This window comes from Pan troglodytes, chromosome 20, assembly GCF_028858775.2.
Source record: "Pan troglodytes isolate AG18354 chromosome 20, NHGRI_mPanTro3-v2.0_pri, whole genome shotgun sequence".
NCBI classification, from domain to species: domain Eukaryota; kingdom Metazoa; phylum Chordata; class Mammalia; order Primates; family Hominidae; genus Pan; species Pan troglodytes.
The window spans coordinates 41,146,445-41,163,746 of NC_072418.2; the positions used below are offsets into that span (position 1 = coordinate 41,146,445).

General features: G+C 49.0%; 1 protein-coding gene and 1 long non-coding RNA gene across 8 annotated transcripts in view; one reads left to right on the top strand and one right to left on the bottom strand.

Moving 5' to 3' along the window:
* SIPA1L3 (signal induced proliferation associated 1 like 3) overlaps positions 1 to 17,302 on the top strand; it is a 310,057-nt gene that overhangs the window by 107,852 nt on the left and 184,903 nt on the right. For 6 of the 7 annotated variants that reach the window (XM_024351291.3, XM_524247.9, XM_024351290.3 and 3 more), the window contains one exon: positions 6,386 to 6,453. The exons of the other annotated variant lie outside the window; for it this stretch is intronic. The gene's annotated coding sequence lies outside the window, so the exon portion shown is untranslated. The remainder of the gene's footprint in view (positions 1 to 6,385; positions 6,454 to 17,302) is intronic. 7 annotated transcript variants of the gene reach the window in all.
* Positions 907 to 5,776, bottom strand: LOC107969743 (uncharacterized). Its single transcript, XR_001711813.3, has 3 exons — positions 5,636 to 5,776; positions 3,980 to 4,103; positions 907 to 2,918 (listed from the first exon to the last, which is right to left on the bottom strand). It is a non-coding gene; the product is annotated as an uncharacterized LOC107969743 (long non-coding RNA).

The window sequence follows — 17,302 nt, forward strand, 5'->3', positions numbered from 1 at the left end:
TCCATCTCAAGAAAAAAATAAATAAATAAAAAAGAAAAAACAAAACACAACAGAAAACAGTGCCTGGCATGTAGTAAAATCAAAACGAAAACCTTGTGCTTCAACCCAGAAAGAATTTGCACAGCCGCACATGGGTCTGGGGGCTCAGCAGGGAGCCCTGGGCCTGTCAGTAGGTGAAGTGAAGTTTGTCACTGAGGTTACCCTCTCTTCATCTTTACAAGAAGTTGCCAGATAGCTCTCCCAAAATGTTTGTTCCCATTTCCACCCCCACCCGCAGTGACTGAGTGTTCCCCTTACTCCACAACTTCAGCACATTTGGTGTTGTCAGCCTGGCATTTTGGCCAATCTGCTGTGTGTGGAATGGCCACACAGCATTTTTTTCCCAGAGCAGCTTATCTGCAGAGGTCTGTCTGTGAGCCCACTCTACCACGGAGTTACTTAGGCTGGGCTGGAGGCAGGACCACCGTGGGGCCCCCAGCACAGTGAAATCCTCATAGCTGTGTGTGTGTTCAGAGCACCACACTAGCATGCCTATCTTCTGGAGAGGGTGAGGCGGTGGGGCCGGGGGTCAGGGGGTACAGGAAATGAGAAAAAGACCCTCAAAGTCAGTGACCCAACCTTAGTCGTGTTTGTAGACCGCATCAATCAGCAAAAGAACCAGCGCTAAATCATTATTGTGTGCTATTAATAGAATATAGGTCATAAGAGGAAACATGATTAATTGCAAGATGATCTCAGTGGCTGTTGAGGGCCTAGATTTTCCCAAGGCAAAGTCCTTTCCTCACTTATCAGCTTTTCTTTGTTGGGATGTAGGCTAGAGGCAGCTGAATGAACAGATATTTCCCTAAGTCATTATTTCAAAGACTGGACAGGGATGGGTATAATGGGAATCTTCTCTAAATGAAGGATGATTGAACCACTTTATTAGTAGGTGAGTAATCCCTGATGCCACAGTGATGCTCTGGCGGTCTAGAAAGGAGAGTGAAGCTTACAGCAAAGGCTGCAGTGGGTTTGGTTCTTCCAGACCAGCCACTTACACAGCGGCACAGAAGAGAAAGGCCTGGCTGTCCCCCATCACCACTCAGTCAAGAGAGAGCGCCTGTGGCCAGGCCCTCTTAGAGGCTGGGTAGACACTGCCCAGGGTGTTTATTCTGCTCCAAGACAGAAACAGAAGAGAACCTCCTGCCGTCTTGGGACACAGAGAAAAGAGCTGGTAGGCCTGGGCCCAGCAGGCTAATAATCTGCCCACTTGAAAGCAGATGCCAGCAACAGTTGCAATCTCCGGCCCGTTAGATTGGCCAGCCCTTCTTCCTCGGGGAGGGGGCGGGGGTGGACGAGGTAAAGGGGAGTGAAGAGGTATGAGCGGATGATCCTTTCCATATGAATTGAGGTGGAAATACGGGGGTGGGGTAGAAAATCCCGGCCCAGAAGTACAGGTCCAGGAACAAGAAAGGGCAGGTGCTCCAGCCAGCCTTGAGGTCAGGGGAGAAGTGACCTGGCCAGCCCAGCAGAAACAGCTCACCTGGAGCCATGGTGATAATGCCTGCTTCATAGGGTTTCATGAGGGTTGAAATCAAGGTCATTAACATGTAAGTGTTCTGAAATGTCATATGAAAGACTGGTTTTCAGTATGTTGATTATGGTCTTGTGGAACTTTTGACAGACACTTCCTTGTAGGCCTGTTTTATAAAGCAGGAAAAAATGGAGCTGCCGGAGGTGAGATGAGGGTGTGGGGCCTGGAGCCTCGCTTGCAGCCTTCCTTTACCCTCTGCAGTCTCCTTGGAGGACTGTACTCAGGGGAGTTCAAGGTGAAACCTCCTGGGGGTCTCGGGGAGCCCGGCACTGCCCCCCAGCTGGCCCTGGGCCCCAGATAAGTCATTTACGCATTTTGGACCCCAGTTTGCTTTTCCACCAAGTGGACAGACAAGTCAGACTAGATCAAAGCATTCTTCGCTTAGTTCCTACGGACAGGGGCTTCAGAAATCTTTGACATCTTTGAGACAGGCAGTATTTTGTGCTTTTTTTCCTGGAGGGACATGACATAGTTTTGTTTCGTCAGCTTCTTAGAAGGGTCATGTTCGCCCAAACATGAAGGAGTGCTGCATTGATTTCTCAGGTCCCTTCCTGTGCTGTTAGTTTGTTGTAAGCGACAGAACCTCCCCAACTCAAATTGACTTCAACTGCAAAGGGAAGTTAATGGTTCAGGGACCTGAAAAATCCCAGAGCTGGCCCAGCTGGAGTCAGTACTCAGGTATTCTCATCAGGAATTTACCCCTCTTTATTTCCAGACTCTGCCTTTCTCAGGTTTAACTTAATTCTCGGCCCCTTCCTCCTGCCCCACCTCTGCTCACCCTCAGGTGGCAAAGAAGTCCTCAGCAGTCCCCCTGCCTTACCACCCATCTGTTTCCCTCAGAAATTGCAGCAAAATGTCCAGGGCCCACTCTGATTGGCCGTGCTTGGCTCACGTGTCTCTCCCAGAGCCAATCCCTATGGCTGAGGGGAGGAGACATTCAGGCCAGGACGCCTTTCCCCCTTACATTATCTCATGGGATTCTGTTCTTGCTGTAAACCTGCAGGAAGTGAAGTGCTCGGCCTGTATGTCACCTGTGTGATGAATGGGTCATGGCCATGAGTGTGCTGGGATTGTGGAGGCAAACCGAAGGTCATCGTCCCTTCCCAGGTGGTAGAAAGTGGGGCCCTGGGATAAGCAGGGTACTGGCTGGATTCCCGGATCTGTAGCCCTCATTTGCTGCCGTTTCCACGGCCCTTTGGCATCTTCCTCTCTCCTGCATGAGGGACTGCAGGGCGACGGGCATCCGCAGCTCCCTCTAGTCGGCAGGAAGTAGGTTCCTGGCTGAGAGAGACTTGGCACCACGGCACATCGCTGCTGATCAGCCTTTATAGAGCCATATGCATCACTTTAGAGAAAGAAAGGAGAAAAATTAGAGTGGCGGGAAAGCAATTTCCGTTGCAATTTAAAAGGCGGCTATTAAAATTTTACAAGAGCTTTATTGCAGGGGTTTTCTGATCATCCCAGGAATTTTTTAAATGGGAAGTCTAGTGATAAAGGAAAATGTTCTGGGTGCGTCTGGTTCCCTCCTGCCCTGCCAAGCATCTTGAAAATCACCATTGTGAGGGCTTCCTAGACCAGCTTAGCAATAGCAACGGCCCAAGAGGCCATTTCTGAGTGTTTTAAAAGCGTGTTTTTCTGTATTTGCTGTTTCTATGTATAGTGACTGTTTCTAATTTTATTTTGTACTTTGCTAAATGGCCTGGTAGGGAGCTATGGGAATCGTCAAGAACAGCAGTTGCCTCTGCCCTTCTGTGTTAGTTGAGAGTCATTTGGTTGTATGAACAAATAGAAATTCAGGTCAAAAGGAAGTCTAAAAGGAAGTGGATGGACACAGGGCCTGGGAGATTCGGCTTGGGATGGTTTCAGGCAAGGCTGGATCCAGGGCCTGGTGAGGTTGTCAGGACATGTTTCCTTTTACCTCCTGGCTCAGCATTCTTCTGTGCTGATTTTATTCTCAGGTAGGCTCTGAAGCAGCCCCTAGCAGCTCCACTAGTAGATTCAACCAACTTAGCAGCTCCAAGGGAAATAAACCATCTCTTTCCCCCATAGTCCCAGTATATATCATGGGGCTGGTGTTTACTGGCTCTGATCATCCTGGCTTTGGTGGCAGGGTCACCCCAGGCCATCTCTGAAGCTGGGAACAGGGAAGGTGGTGCAGTGGCTTTTTGGCCAGACTTGGATCATATGACCAGTCCCACCTCCACCCACAACCCATGGGTGGGGTGAGTCCCATAGGACTGAGTGGGAAAGATGAGGTTCAAGGGGCTGACTGAGGAAGAGAAATAGATGCAGGGTGGGTCAAAGCAACCGACGCCTGGAACCCCTTCCCATACTAACTTCACGAAGCTGAATCTGCCCCCACACTCCCCAGTTGTTCTTTTCCCTTGGAAGCTGCTCCGCCTTTACCTTCTTTCAGGTCTCGTTGAGGGGTTCTTAATCTCGGGTCCATGGACCTTTGAAGGATGGAAGATTAGTGGGTCACGAGGTTGGCTGGGAAAAGCATTACATCTCTATTTTCGCTACCCTGTAACTGAAATTAACATTTTTTTATGCAAGGGCAATAAACCACAATTGGATTAGCAATATCTGTGACTTTGTCACTACTAGAAATCACGGATATTCTCATATCACATTACAGTGTTGCAAATATCACAAAATATCATTTAAACACCTACCTGTTTCTAAATCACTATAGGTATTGGACTCACCACTAGATCTTGTAATATAACAGCATTAATAGGCCAGACGTGGTGTTTCACACCTGTAATCCCAGCACTTTGAGAGGCCAAGGTGGGCGGATCGCTTGAGGCCAGGAGTTTGAGACCAGCCCAGACAATGTGGCGAAACCCCATCTCTACTAAAAATACAAAAATTACCTGGGGTGGTGGTGTGTACCTGTAAACCCAGCTACTCGGGAGGCTGAGGCAGAATTGCTTGAGTCTGGGAGGCAGAGGTTGCAGTGAGCCAAGATGGCGCCACTGTACTCCAGCCTGGGCAGTAGATCAAGACTCCATCTCAAAAAAAAAGAAATTATTCTGAGGAGTCTGCAACTAATTCACCAGGTTGCCAGTAGGAGTCCCTGGCATGAGAAAGGTTAAGAACCCCCTTGGGCTTCTCCAGGAACCCCAGGGGAATGATCATTGAAGTTGTCCTGATTCCTGGACCCTGGGGTGTTAGCTAGCTGCTTGCTAGGCTTCCTTCCTGGGAGACTCCTGGAGGAGCTGACTGGCCTTTGAGGTTGGCGGGGATATTTGGGTAGCATTTGGACATTATGGTATTGGGGAAGTGGAGCAGGGAGGTGTTGCCAGCCCACTGCCTTCATTGACCATTGTGACAGAGTGTGGTCTAGCCAGGTGGTCAGAAACAGACTCTGGGACCATGTTGCTGGGTTCACATCCTGGCTGTATATAGTACACTTTTTTTTTTTTTTTAAAACAGACAGGGTCTTGCTATGTTGCCCAGGCTGGTCTTGAACTTCTGAGCTCAAATGATCCTCCCATCTTAGCCTCCTGAGTAGCTGGGACTATAGGCGGGTACCACTGTGCCTAGCTTAGTATACTTTTGACTGACTGGGCAACCTCAGCTAGTGGGTCCCTTATGAATTCTGTGCCTCAGTTTCCTCATCTGTAACATGAAAGTAATAATAGTATCTTCTTCTTGGGTGATCGGGAGAGTGAAATGAGTCAGCACATGTCTGCTAGGACAGAGCCGGCACATTGGGAGGGATTGTTATTAGTGAATGGCCATTGCATATAGGACAGCTCTAGACCCTCTCAGCTCTCATCTCCTGACTTAGTGCCCAGCCTCTGCCGGTGCCCAGAATGTGATGCTGAACAATACAGACAGTGCCTTCTCCGCCTGGAGACATTCATTCATCCATGGAATATTCACTTAAATATAAACAAGCATACTAAATATTCAAAGGCATAAATTCATAATATAAAGTTCCAAACCAGGACAAGTATGATTTCTCTGTCATTCCTCTGCTCACAGTTGTCTGAGGAAATGTCCTTAGAATAGCCCTCCATCTGTCCCCCCTGCCACCGCTTGCCCCTCACTCACCCCGTGCCAGCTCCATGGGCCTCCTGACTGCTCCTGAGATGCTCCACATCTGCTCCTGCCCTCTGGAAGGCTCTTTCCCAGGTAGTCACATGATCTGTGGTCTCATGTATTCACATCTCTGTCCCCTCATCCGGGAGGCCTTCCCCGAGCTCTCCGTGTAAGGTCACAGTCCCATCACTATGGCGTCACCCCGCTAGGTTTCATCAAGGTTCCACTCTGTGACTTTGTATTGTGTATTTGTTTATTGTCCTCCTCCCCTACTAGAATGTCTGCTCTCTGAGGACAGCTACTTTGTCTTGGAGAACCCTGGTTGTATTCCCGGAGCCTGGCACATAGCAGGTGTTCAGTAAATACTTTTTTTTTTTTTTTTTTGAGACAGAGTCTTGCTCCATCACCCAGGCTGGAGTGCAGTGGCACAATCTTGGCTCACTGCAACCTCCACCTCCCGGGTTCAAGTGATTCTCCTGCCTCAGCCTCCCAAGTACCTGGCATGACAGGCGCCCACCACCACGCCCGGCTAATTTTTTGTATTTTTAGTAGAGATGGGGTTTTGCCATGTTGGCCAGGCTGGTCTTGAACTCCTGGCCTCAAGTGATCCGCCTGCCTTGGCCTCCCATAGTGCTGGGATTACACTCAGCCATGTTCAGTAAATACTTGTTGAAAGAGTGAATATGTGACTGACAGCTGGGTATTACAGCAGGAAGGCTTAAGTTGGCCAGAGACCTAACCTCTTCTTTTTCCTCCATGTAGATGCACAGTCTCTGACATCAGCTCTCCTGGGACCCTCCAAGAGCACTAGTGTCTAGAAGGCACTAAGGGTGAGTAAGGCGTGGCTGCTGGTTTGCTTAGAATTTTACAACTCATACACATATTATTTTTTTTAATTTTAAAAAAAGAGTATCAAGGGAAAAATGAAAGTTTGCATCGCTGTACTTCCTGTCACCCGCAAGCCTAACGTCTACCCCAGAGGTAATTACTGTCAGTCACTGGCTGGGTGCCCTGCCAGACCTTTTCCCATACACGAACATTCCTACATGCACATATACACACTTATTTTGGTTCATTGTGTGAGAAAAAGGAACCAGGCTATGCAGTGCTTCTTGGCTTGCTTCCACCATCCCCAATAATAGTATGTTTTGAAGATCTTTGCTCATGAGCATACCTCAGCATATCATACATTTCATATACTTTTATTTTTTTCTTTACTTTTCAATTCAATTTTTAAACCTTACATAGAGTAAAACTCTCTTTTGGTATATAGTTCTTTGTTTTGTTTTGAGATGGAGTTTCACTTTTGTTGCCCAGGCTGGAGTGCAGTGGCGTGATCTCGGCTCACCGCAACCTCCGCCTCCCGGGTTCAAGCGATTCTCCTGCTTCAGCCTCCAGAGTAGCTGGGATTACAGGCATGCGCCACCACGACCGGCTAATTTTGTATTTTTAGTAGAGGTGGGGTTTCTCCATGTTGGTCAGGCTGGTTTCGAACTCCCGACCTCAGGTGATCCGCCCACCTCGGCCTCTTTTTTTTTTTTTTTTGAGATGGAGTCTCACTCTGTCACCCAGGCTGGAGTGCAGTGGCGCCATCTCAGCTCACTGCAACCTCCACCTCCCAGGTTCAAGTGATTCTCCCGCCTCAGCCTCCTGAATAGCTGGGATTACAGGCCCCTGACATCATGCCCGGCTGATTTTTGTATTTTTGTAGAGATGAGGTTTCACCATGCTGGCCAGGCTGGTCTTGAACTCCTGACCTCAGGTGATCCATCCGCCTCAGCCTCCCAAAATGCTGGGATTACAGGCATGAACCACCGTGCCTGGCCGGTATACAGTTCTTTGAACACAGACAGATGTAGACAGTTGTGAAACTGCCACCACGATCAAGATTCAGAGCAGCCCCACCGCCCCACTATGTGAATGTACTGGTTTCTCTGTTGGTTAAAAATATGAGCCAGGTGTGGTGGCTCACACCTGTAATCCCAGCACTTTGAGAGGCTGAGGCTCGAGGATCGATTGAGCCCAGGCGCTGGAGACCAGCCTGGGCAACAAAGTGAGACCCTGTCTCTACAAAAAATACAAAAATTAGCTGGGCGTGATGATGCACACTTGTAGTTCCAACTACACTGGGGCTAAAGTGGAGGGTCACCTGAACCGGTGGAGGTCAAGGCTGCCGTGAGACCCTGTCTCAAAAAAAACTAAAAATTTAAATAAATAAATAAATACATACATACATACACATGTATGGCATGGGTAATGGGTATTTACACATATTATATATATATGTGTGGCAAATACATATATATATATATGGCAAATACTTACCTGTGCTATATAGGTTTTGAATATGTTATGTTTAGGTTTCTGGGTTGGGTTTGGGTTGGTTTGCTAGTGAACATTCTCTCTTGTTCCTGTGGGTGGGTTCTAAGCAGTGGCATGGGCCCCCAGCTGCATGTCATTTCAGTTTGCAGTGATGCCTTCCTGGATGATTCCCAGCTTTGTTGGGAGGGGCCATTGTCTGATCCTTGAAGAACCAAGAGACCATAACAGTGTGGGAGGTGGAAGGGGGAGGATTGTGGCATTCAGACCCTGGATGCAGGTAGCTGTGTCGGCCAAGCTGCGGGAACTGAGTGGCTGTGGATGGAGTTTCTCTCTCCTGGATGTTTAGTGGTTCTCATCACATTCCCTCATCCTGGCAGTCTTGCCTGGGTACCTGAAGCTTGTGTGTGGGACAGTTGCTAGGGGCCAGATTTCTGTCAAAGGATGCTTCCTGGCACAATTCTTGATTACTTTTATTTTGAAGTGATTTTAGAATTATAAAAAAGTTGTGAAAATGGTTACAAAGTTCACATGTCTACCCTACATCCAGCTTCCCCCATGTTACCATCTTATACAACCTTAACACAGTGATCAAAACCAGGAAATTCACACAACCCAGTACGATTAACTCAATGACAGACATTAATCACATTTCACCAGTTTTTCCGCGGATGTCCTTTTTTCTTCCAAGAGTCTATTCTTGATCCCACATTGCATTTGGTTTTCATGTCTCCTTAACCTCCTCCGATCTGGAACAATTCCTCCGTCTTTCCTAGCCTTTCATGACCCAGACACTTTGGAAGAGGACTGCTCTGCTATTTTGTTGTGTGTTTCAACTTGGGTTTTTCTGATGTTTTCTCATGACCTGATGGAGGTTATTCATTATTTGGAACAATGCCACACAGGCAGCATACCCTTCTCAGTGCGTCATTATGGGGGTCTGTGACATCAATGCATCGTATTTCCGGTAATGTTCACCTAGATCACTTGGTTAAGTTGCTGCGTGCCAGATTTCTCCACAGTAAAGTTACACTTTTCCCTTTGTAATTAATGGCTATCTTGGGGCACTCCAGGCCAGGAGTTTGAAACCAGCTTGTCCAATGAAGTGAGACCCTAGCTCTAAAAAAATAAAATAGAAACAAATTAGCCAGGTGTGGTGGTGCACACCTGTAGTCCCAGCTACTCAGGAGGTTGAGGCAGGAGGATCGCTTGAGCCCAGGATGCGGAGATTGCAGTGAGCTGAGATCATGCCACTGCACTCCAGTGTGAGTGACAGAGCAAGACCCTGTCTCTTTAAAACAAAACAAAAATGCTACCTTTGGGGAGAAATTTTGAGGCTGTGCTAATATCCCACATCCTGCTTTTCCTCAAACTTCCGCCCACTAATTTTACCATCCATTGGTGGCCGGGTCTTGTCTACAGCAGTTACTGCTGTGCTGTTTCCCTGATGGCAGTTTTTGTGTGCCTCTCATTCCATCTACATTTATTAATTGGAACTCTTCTGTAAGGAAGACCTGTCCCTTCCCCCTTACTTATTTCTTTATTTAGTTACTAATTTATATCCTATGGGCTCATAGATACTTGTTTTAATCTAGCACATTCCTTTTTCATGTGATAAAAGCTCCCAAGTTCCAAGTAAATTCCTAGCATTGCCTCTCACACAGCAGGAAGAACGGCATTTTTCCTACATGGTAACCAGGGCCTTAGGGAACTTGGAAAGAACATGAACAGATTTCGTTTGTTCATTCATTTATTTTCCTTCACTCAGCAAATATGCATTTGAGCACCTACTATCTGCTTCTAGGCACTAGGGATTCAGGAATGAAAAAACAAACTCCTTACCTTAAGGGAACGGACATCCTACTGGAGAATAAAACAGTAAACAGATAAAAAGTGAATATAGGGCTGGGCACGGTGGCTCACACCTGTAATCCCAACACCTTTGGGAGGCCAAGGTGGGCGGGTCACTTGAGGTCAGGAGTTCGAGACCAGCCTGGCCAACATGGTGAAACCCCGTCTCTACTAAAAATACAAAAAAATTAGCCAGCCGTGGTGGCACACACCTGTAATCCTAGCTACTTGAGAGGCTGAGGTGGGAGGATCGCTTGAACCCAGAGGCAGAGGTGGCAGTGAGCTGAGGTTGCGCCACTGCACTCCAGCCTGGGCGACAGAGCGAGACTCGGTCTCAAAAAAAAAAAAAAAAAAGAAGTGAATATAGGATAAGTTGGATGTATATAGTGTACATAGGATGTATATAGGAGTATATAGTGATGAATAAAGGAGGGAAGGGGGCTGGCCTCACAGGGCAATTTTCGGACAAGGTGGCCAAGGAAGGCCTCTCTGAGAAGGCCCTGAATAGAGGAGGGAGTGAGGTGGTCCCCAGCCTAATTCATCCACAGCCATCTGGGAGATCACAGTCAAATCATCTCCCTTCTGAACACAGTTTCTGTGAATAGGAAATGTGTTCCCTCTCCAAGGGGCAGCCCTGCTCAGCTGGAGCCAGTCTTATCCCCGAGTATTGCCAGATCTGATGTTCCCCGCAATAGAAAAGGAAAGTGAAAAATTTTTTGCCAGTCCATTGAACCCAAATTATGCAACGTCAGATAATGAATGACTGTGACTATGTTTTGTTTTCATTGTGTTTATTTTTTAAGTTTGCTTTTCTTTGTAGCAAAAGATAGCAATTTTTCATTTTTAGTGGTGATATGGATTCTTTTTAAATATATAAAGCTTGAACATCACTTGAGGGCTGGGTGCAGTGGCTCACTCTATAATCCCAGCTCTTTGGGAGGTCAAGGCAGGAGAATCACTTGAGGCCAAGAGTTTAAGACCAGCCTGGGCAGCAGAGTGAGACTCCATCTCTACAAAAAAATGTTTTAAATAGCCAGGCTTGGTGGCATGCACCTGTAGTCCCAGGAACTCGGACGGCTATGGCAGGAGGATCACTTGCACCCAGGAGGTCGAGGCCATGCTACTGTACTCCAGCCCCGGGCAATAGAGCGAGAGAGATACGTGTATGTGTGTGTGTGTGTGTGTGTGTGTGTGTGTGCGTGTATGTAAATAATTGTATAGATGGGGAGTAGATACAGCTGAAAAGGAAGGGTGGAACACAGCGACTGGGCTTGGTAAGCACTGTATGGCTCAGCCACCCACTGTTTTTCCTCTGGGTCAGGGGTTCTCAGCAGCGGGCCTGAGCTGAAATTGGCAAACAATTACCATGGGTGTGCGCCTTGAGCCATTTGCATCATGGTATGTGCATTCGGCCAGGAATGTCTTCAAGTTTCAGGAACAGAAACCCCCGCTCACTGCAGCTTGATTGAATGAGGGCTGATTTCTCACTCACAACAGCACACCTGGAGGTGCTTGGCTGCCAGTGTTAGTTTGGTGGCTGGGCAGTGTCAGGGCAGAGCCGCTTTGATTCTCTTGATCTTTCCCCTCATGGACACATCGCTCGTGCTGCCATGTCGCATAGCCTCCCCTAGCTCCAAGGAAGGTGGCAAATGTTATTTAACTTTTCAGCCTTTCCTGAGGAGGAAGCCAGAGAAAAAATGAATTGAGAGTATCTGTTGGGGTGGCCAGCCAGCACTGCCTGGTTTCATGGGGAAGGAAAAGCAGTAATAATGAACATTAATGGGCGCTGACTCTGTGCCAAGCCCTGCCGTAAGCGCCTCACGTGCATGATCTCATTCAGTTCTTGTAACTACCCTAAGACGTCACTGCTGTGATATCCCCATGGTAATGATGAGGAAACTGAGGCACAAGTGGTGAAGCTGCCTGCCAGGTAGAGGAGCTGGGACAGGGAGGCATGCAGACTGGGTCCAGGGCCCCTGTTCTTAGCCACTACACTTTGTTGCCTCATAAGAGGTCCGGGGGTGCGGGGGGTGGGGTGCAGGGGACCAGGCTGCTCACTGTCTGGCCTGGGTTTAAATTCTTCCAGCAAGGGCGGAGCCCAGCAGTGTGTTTTGCTTTGGGGAAGTTGTGATCATTAAAAAACTGTCTTGTGAATCACATCCGCCCCTGTGTAACTAACTACCTCCCACTGGTTCAGGTCCAGTCCTCGGGAGAGCACCAGCTGCACGTCTTATTCCTGGCAGCCCTGCAGGGACTTACAAGTGGCTGAGGGAACCCCTCTTGGCCTCCCTTTTTCCAAACTATACCTGTGCTTTTAGTTATTCTTCCCAGGATGAGCCTTCTAGCCTTTTCTTTCTCTGGAGGTCTGCTGGTTGATTGCGCACACATTTGATATGCGCCTCCCCTGCCCGTCCCTGTAGAGTAGTTGGGATGCAGTGGTGACTGGGCCAGCCTCATGGCTGGGTGGCTCTGCCCTCATGCGGCTCCCCGTCCGGTGAGGGAAGCAGACCTTCAGACCCCAGAGTGGTCAGGTCTGTGATCGGGGAAGCCCAGGGGAGTGGGAACCCAGTGGAGGTGCCTAACCCAGCCTAGGGGTCAAAGAGGGCTCCTGGAAGCAGCTTTTGGGCTTTGGAGGTGGAATAGAGATTCATCAAGGAGCCGTTTCTACCATCTTCTCCACCTGCCTTTCTTCAGTGAAACTCTCACGACAGCTCTCCTTTCTGAACTTCTGTTCCCCTCCTCAGTAAAATGAAAGATTCAGACTTGGGTCTCCATCCATCCTTCCAACCAACCATCATTGACTGGGCACCTCCCATGTTCCTGCTCCTCTTGCTGGGCATGAGGCTTACCCTGGTATACAGTATGTTGGGAAGTTCTGCAGGTAAACAACCCAGAGTGATAAGAGTTCTAATAGGGGAAGCCACGGGGCTGTGGGAACCCCGAGAAGGCACCTAACGGTGACTTGGAGTTTGGGGACAGGCTTCTCCAGGGAGATGAAAGCAAAAATGGGTTGACACGGTGGCCAAGAGCACAGCTTTCCGGAATCCAGCTGACCTGGGGTCTAGTCATAGCTGAGCCCGTGACTAGCCCTAAATGGGCAGCTTAACTGTGGGTGCTTCCATTTTCTCCCAAGGTGGTTGTAAGGATTAAGATGGGATTATGAATTTCAAGTACCTAGGACAGTACCTGGCACAAGAAGTCGCATAATAGATGATAATGAGATGATGATGATGAGATGATGGTGGTGGCGGTGGTGGAGGTGGTGATGATGATAATGAGGAGGAGGAGGATGGTGGCAGCTTGCATTCATTAGCCCTTACTGCATGTTGGAGGTTAGGTGGCTTAGTAACAGCCTATAAGATAATAAGCGTGAGCTGCTGCTGTTGTGATTATTCATTCACCAGACATGTGAGGGGTCGCCCTGCACCCAGCCCTGAGCTGGCACAGGCCTAGGTGTAGCAGGACTGTGTTCTGGGAGCAGAGCTCATACAGCGAAAGCCTGGGCCAGGAATTTCATGGGCCAAGTTGGGAGTTTCTTTGGTGTGTGTTGGAGACCCATGGCTCCTGGCCTCCTGGTCCCCTTTCTTGTTCATTCCTGAGACTTTTCAGCACTGGCCTCAAGAGTGTAGGCTGCCCTTGACCTCTGTGGCCAGAACGCATGGATGCTCTGCTCAGCCCATCAGCCAAGCCCCAAATTAGACCTGACAGTGTGATTTATTCTCTGGGATGGAGCCGGGAGGGCACAGCCCCAGTGGGTGATTCGGAGGGAAGGTTGTCAGCCCGAATTAGCTCAGACCTTTCATGCAGCCTTGCTGGTTCAGCTTCCTCTGGCTAAGAGGGTTTTCCAGGGTGTTGCTGGCTTCAGCACTGCCTCCTTCCCCATCCCCAGGGACAGACACTTGGCTGTGATCCCTAAGGAGCGTGTGTCCTGAGGGCTGCCCAGGCAGGCCCTGTCTGAAGGCAGTGGAGGCTTTGGGTCGTTTCATCTGCCCCATCAGGAGCACAGAGTCGCAGCTCCGTGGAGTGCTTGGCCCATTCCCCGCTTCTGTTCTTTCACTGAGTTCCGTGCTGGGTGGCTGGTGGCCGTTTCCCTGCTCCACACCTTCTGGTCGGTGATCACAGTGTCTCTGCTTTCTAGCTGCCTTCATTCATTCACAGGAATGCCTCTGATGGGCGAGTTTCTGCTGCAGTAACAAATTAACCCTGAAATCCTAGAGGTTGGACACAACAGATGTCCATTTCTTACTTGTGACATGGGCAGGTCAGGTGGGAGGGCTTAACCTTGTACCTCAGGGACCCAGGCTGACAGGAGCTCCCCCCACTCCCCCCATCCCGGCCTGCCCCTGTCTTGGAGCCTCACAGGCTGCAGAGACACCACAGCAGAAGGGGACGGAGAGGTGCACAGCAGCACTTAGATGCCGAGGCCCAGAAGCCACGTGTTCACTTCCACCTGCACCCAGAACTGTCACACGGTCCTGCCTAACTACAAGGGGCTAGAAATACGATACTCAGTGAGCAGTAACTCTCATAGCCACAGTGGACTGGTGGGGTATTTATGCAGCACCTACTGTGTGCCAGGCCTTCTCAGGGCTCTAGAAATGCAGAGGTGTCCCCCCGCCTTCCTGGAGCTCATAGTTTAGTGGTGGAAACAGAATTGAAGTAATTACAGCAACAGCTGTGTGATTATGTCTGCACTAAGTGCTCTGGCAGAGGAGCCCAGAGGGCCGTGACAGCATATCTGAGAGCCCGGACATGTCTGGAGAGGTCAGGGAACGTCTGTCATAAGGACTGACGTTTGGGAGGAGGCCTGAAGGATAAGTAGACCTTCCCCCAGTGGGGGCGAGGAATGGGGAGAGAGTCCCTGGTAGAGGGAACCGCATCGGCAGAGCTCCGGACGTGGGAAGGAACTTGACTCTGCAAAGGAACTGGAAGAAGACTTGTGTAACTGCAGGGTCAAGAGCTGGGAGAGGTAGGTGGGGGCAGATGGTGCCGGGTCTGGCTGGCGGTGAGGAGGAGGCTGGGACTTGGAACACCTGCCTTTTGGAGCTGTTGAAAGAATCAAATGAGCTCAGTCATTCTCTTAACAAATGCTGAGTTCCCACTCTTTGGCAGGGGGTGTTCCAGCAGTGAACAAGACGACAAATATCCCTGTTCTCAGAGCTGGCATTCGAGGAGGGGGACACAGGCAATGAACCAGGCAGATACATAGGATAATTTTTACCTGGTGAAAAAAACTGCTGACCAGTAAATAGAGTGAAACAATAAGGAGCGTATGGATTGGAGGCTTTTGGCTCCAGGTAACGGCAACCCCCATTCATGCAGACTTAAGCAGTCAGGCCCCCCACCTCCAAGTCTGAGGGTTCTTTGGACCCTGTGAGCTGGTGACACAGCAGCTCAACAATAGCCTGGGGGACTGTCTGTCACGGTGCCTTCATCTTAAAGCAGGCACCTTCCATGGTCAGAGGATGGCAGGTAGGGATGCCCTGGGCAGTGTCAGGGCAGGTAGCGGGAGATTTTTCAAACTCTGCATGTCCCAAGGATCTGCCACTAGCGTGCCTTGGTGACAGTGAATTATAGAAGCCAGTGTGAGAGTAAGGAGGAAGCTGTTGCTCTAGTCTAGGCTGGAGATGCCAGAGGATGGGGCCAGGGTAAGGAGCATGGAGGGAGAGGAGGGGGCAGGTTCTGGGTATGGTTTGGAGGTAGAGTGGACAGGGCTTGCTAATGGCATGGCTGCTGGAAAGGAGTTCTGAGCAGACACACACAGATGTCCACTGTGTACTGTATCTTCCTCATGTAAAAGTCATGTGCAGGCCAGACGAGATGGCTCATTCCTGTAATCCCAGCACTTTGGGAGGCCCAGGTGAGCAGATCACCTGTCAGGAGTTTGAGACCAGCCTGGCCAGCATGGTGAAACCCCATCTCTACTAAAAATACAAAAATTAGCCAGGCATGGTGGTGGGCGCCTGTAATCCCAGCTACTCAGGAGGCTGAGGCAGGGAGAATTGCTTGAACTCAGAAGGCAGAGGTTGCAGTGAGCCAAGATCACGTCACTGCACTGTAGCCTGGGTGACAGCGAGACTCCGTCTCAAAAAAAAAAAAAAAAAAAAGTCATGTGCATGTTACAGTCTGAGAAATCCTACAGGAAAGAAACCCGCTTCTTTGACTATGGAGCACTTTTCTTTTTGAAAGACACCCAGGAACATCTTCTACAGTGTAATTTGGAAAATGTTTAATAATGATTCCCATCCTTGCTGTACATTAGAATTATGTTGGCAACTTTAAGAAATCCCAAGGCCTGGGTCTCACCCTTGACCAATTCAGTTAGAGTTACTGAGCGACATTATAAAGCTGTGTTATTTGTTTGCATTTCTTTAATTTTTTAATTTTAATTTTAATTTTTTGGAGACACAGTCTCACTTTGTCGCCCAGGCTGGAGTGCAGTGGCACAATCTTGGCTCACCACAACCTCCGCCTCCCAGGTTCAAGCAATTCTTATAACTCAGCCTCCTGAGTAGCTGGACCACAGGCGTGCACCACCACGCCTGGCTAATTTTTTGTATTTTAGTAGAGACAAGCTTTCACCATGTTGCCCAGGGTGGTCTCGAACTCCTGAGCTCAGACAATCCACCTGCCTTGGCCTCCCAAAGTGCTAGGATTACAGGCATGAGCCACCTTGCCTAGCCTGCATTTCTGATTATCAAAGTAATGCTTGTTTGTTGTTTAAAAAAAGAAATCAAAGGACCCATAATGCCCCAAGATAATCACTTTTATGAGCTGGTGTGTGTCTTCCAGATTTTTTTCAACACTTGTACCTAAAAAATACCATACGTGCCCCAAAACAAAGTGGTTCGATAGCTTTCCAAAGAGATGAAAAACAGTTTGCCAGAGGGGGGTGGGGGTGGTGGGGGTGGGGGTCGGGCATGGTGGCTCACACCTGTAATCCCAGCAATTTGGGAGGCTGAGGCGGGTGAATCACTTGAGGCCAGAAGTTCGAGACCAGCCTGGCCAACATGGCGAAACTCCGTCTCTACTAAAAATACAAAAATTAGCCTGACGTGGTGGCACGCGCATGTAATCCCAGCTACTCAGGAGGCTGAGGCAGGAGAATTGCTTGAACCGGGGAGGCGGAGGTTGCAGTGAGCCGAGATTGCACCAGTCTACTCCAGCCTGGGCAACAGAGCAAGACTCTGTCTCAAAAAAAAAAAAAAAAAAAAAAAGTTTGGAGGCCCACCTGAAACATTAGGGATTTGAACAACATAATCAGCTGCCTTTCTGTATTTCCTAATTGATTAATTTTGTGACATGTTTGGAATCCAGATATCAAAAATGTTGAATTCAGCAGGGTACAGTGACTCACGCCTGTAATCCTGTCCCTTTGGGAAGCATAGGAGGATCACTTGAGGCCAGGAGTTTGAGACCAGCCAGGGCAACATAGCAAGACTGCATCTCTACAAAGAAAAAAAATAGCCAAGTGTGGTGGTGTGTGCCTGTGGTCCCAGCTACTTGGGA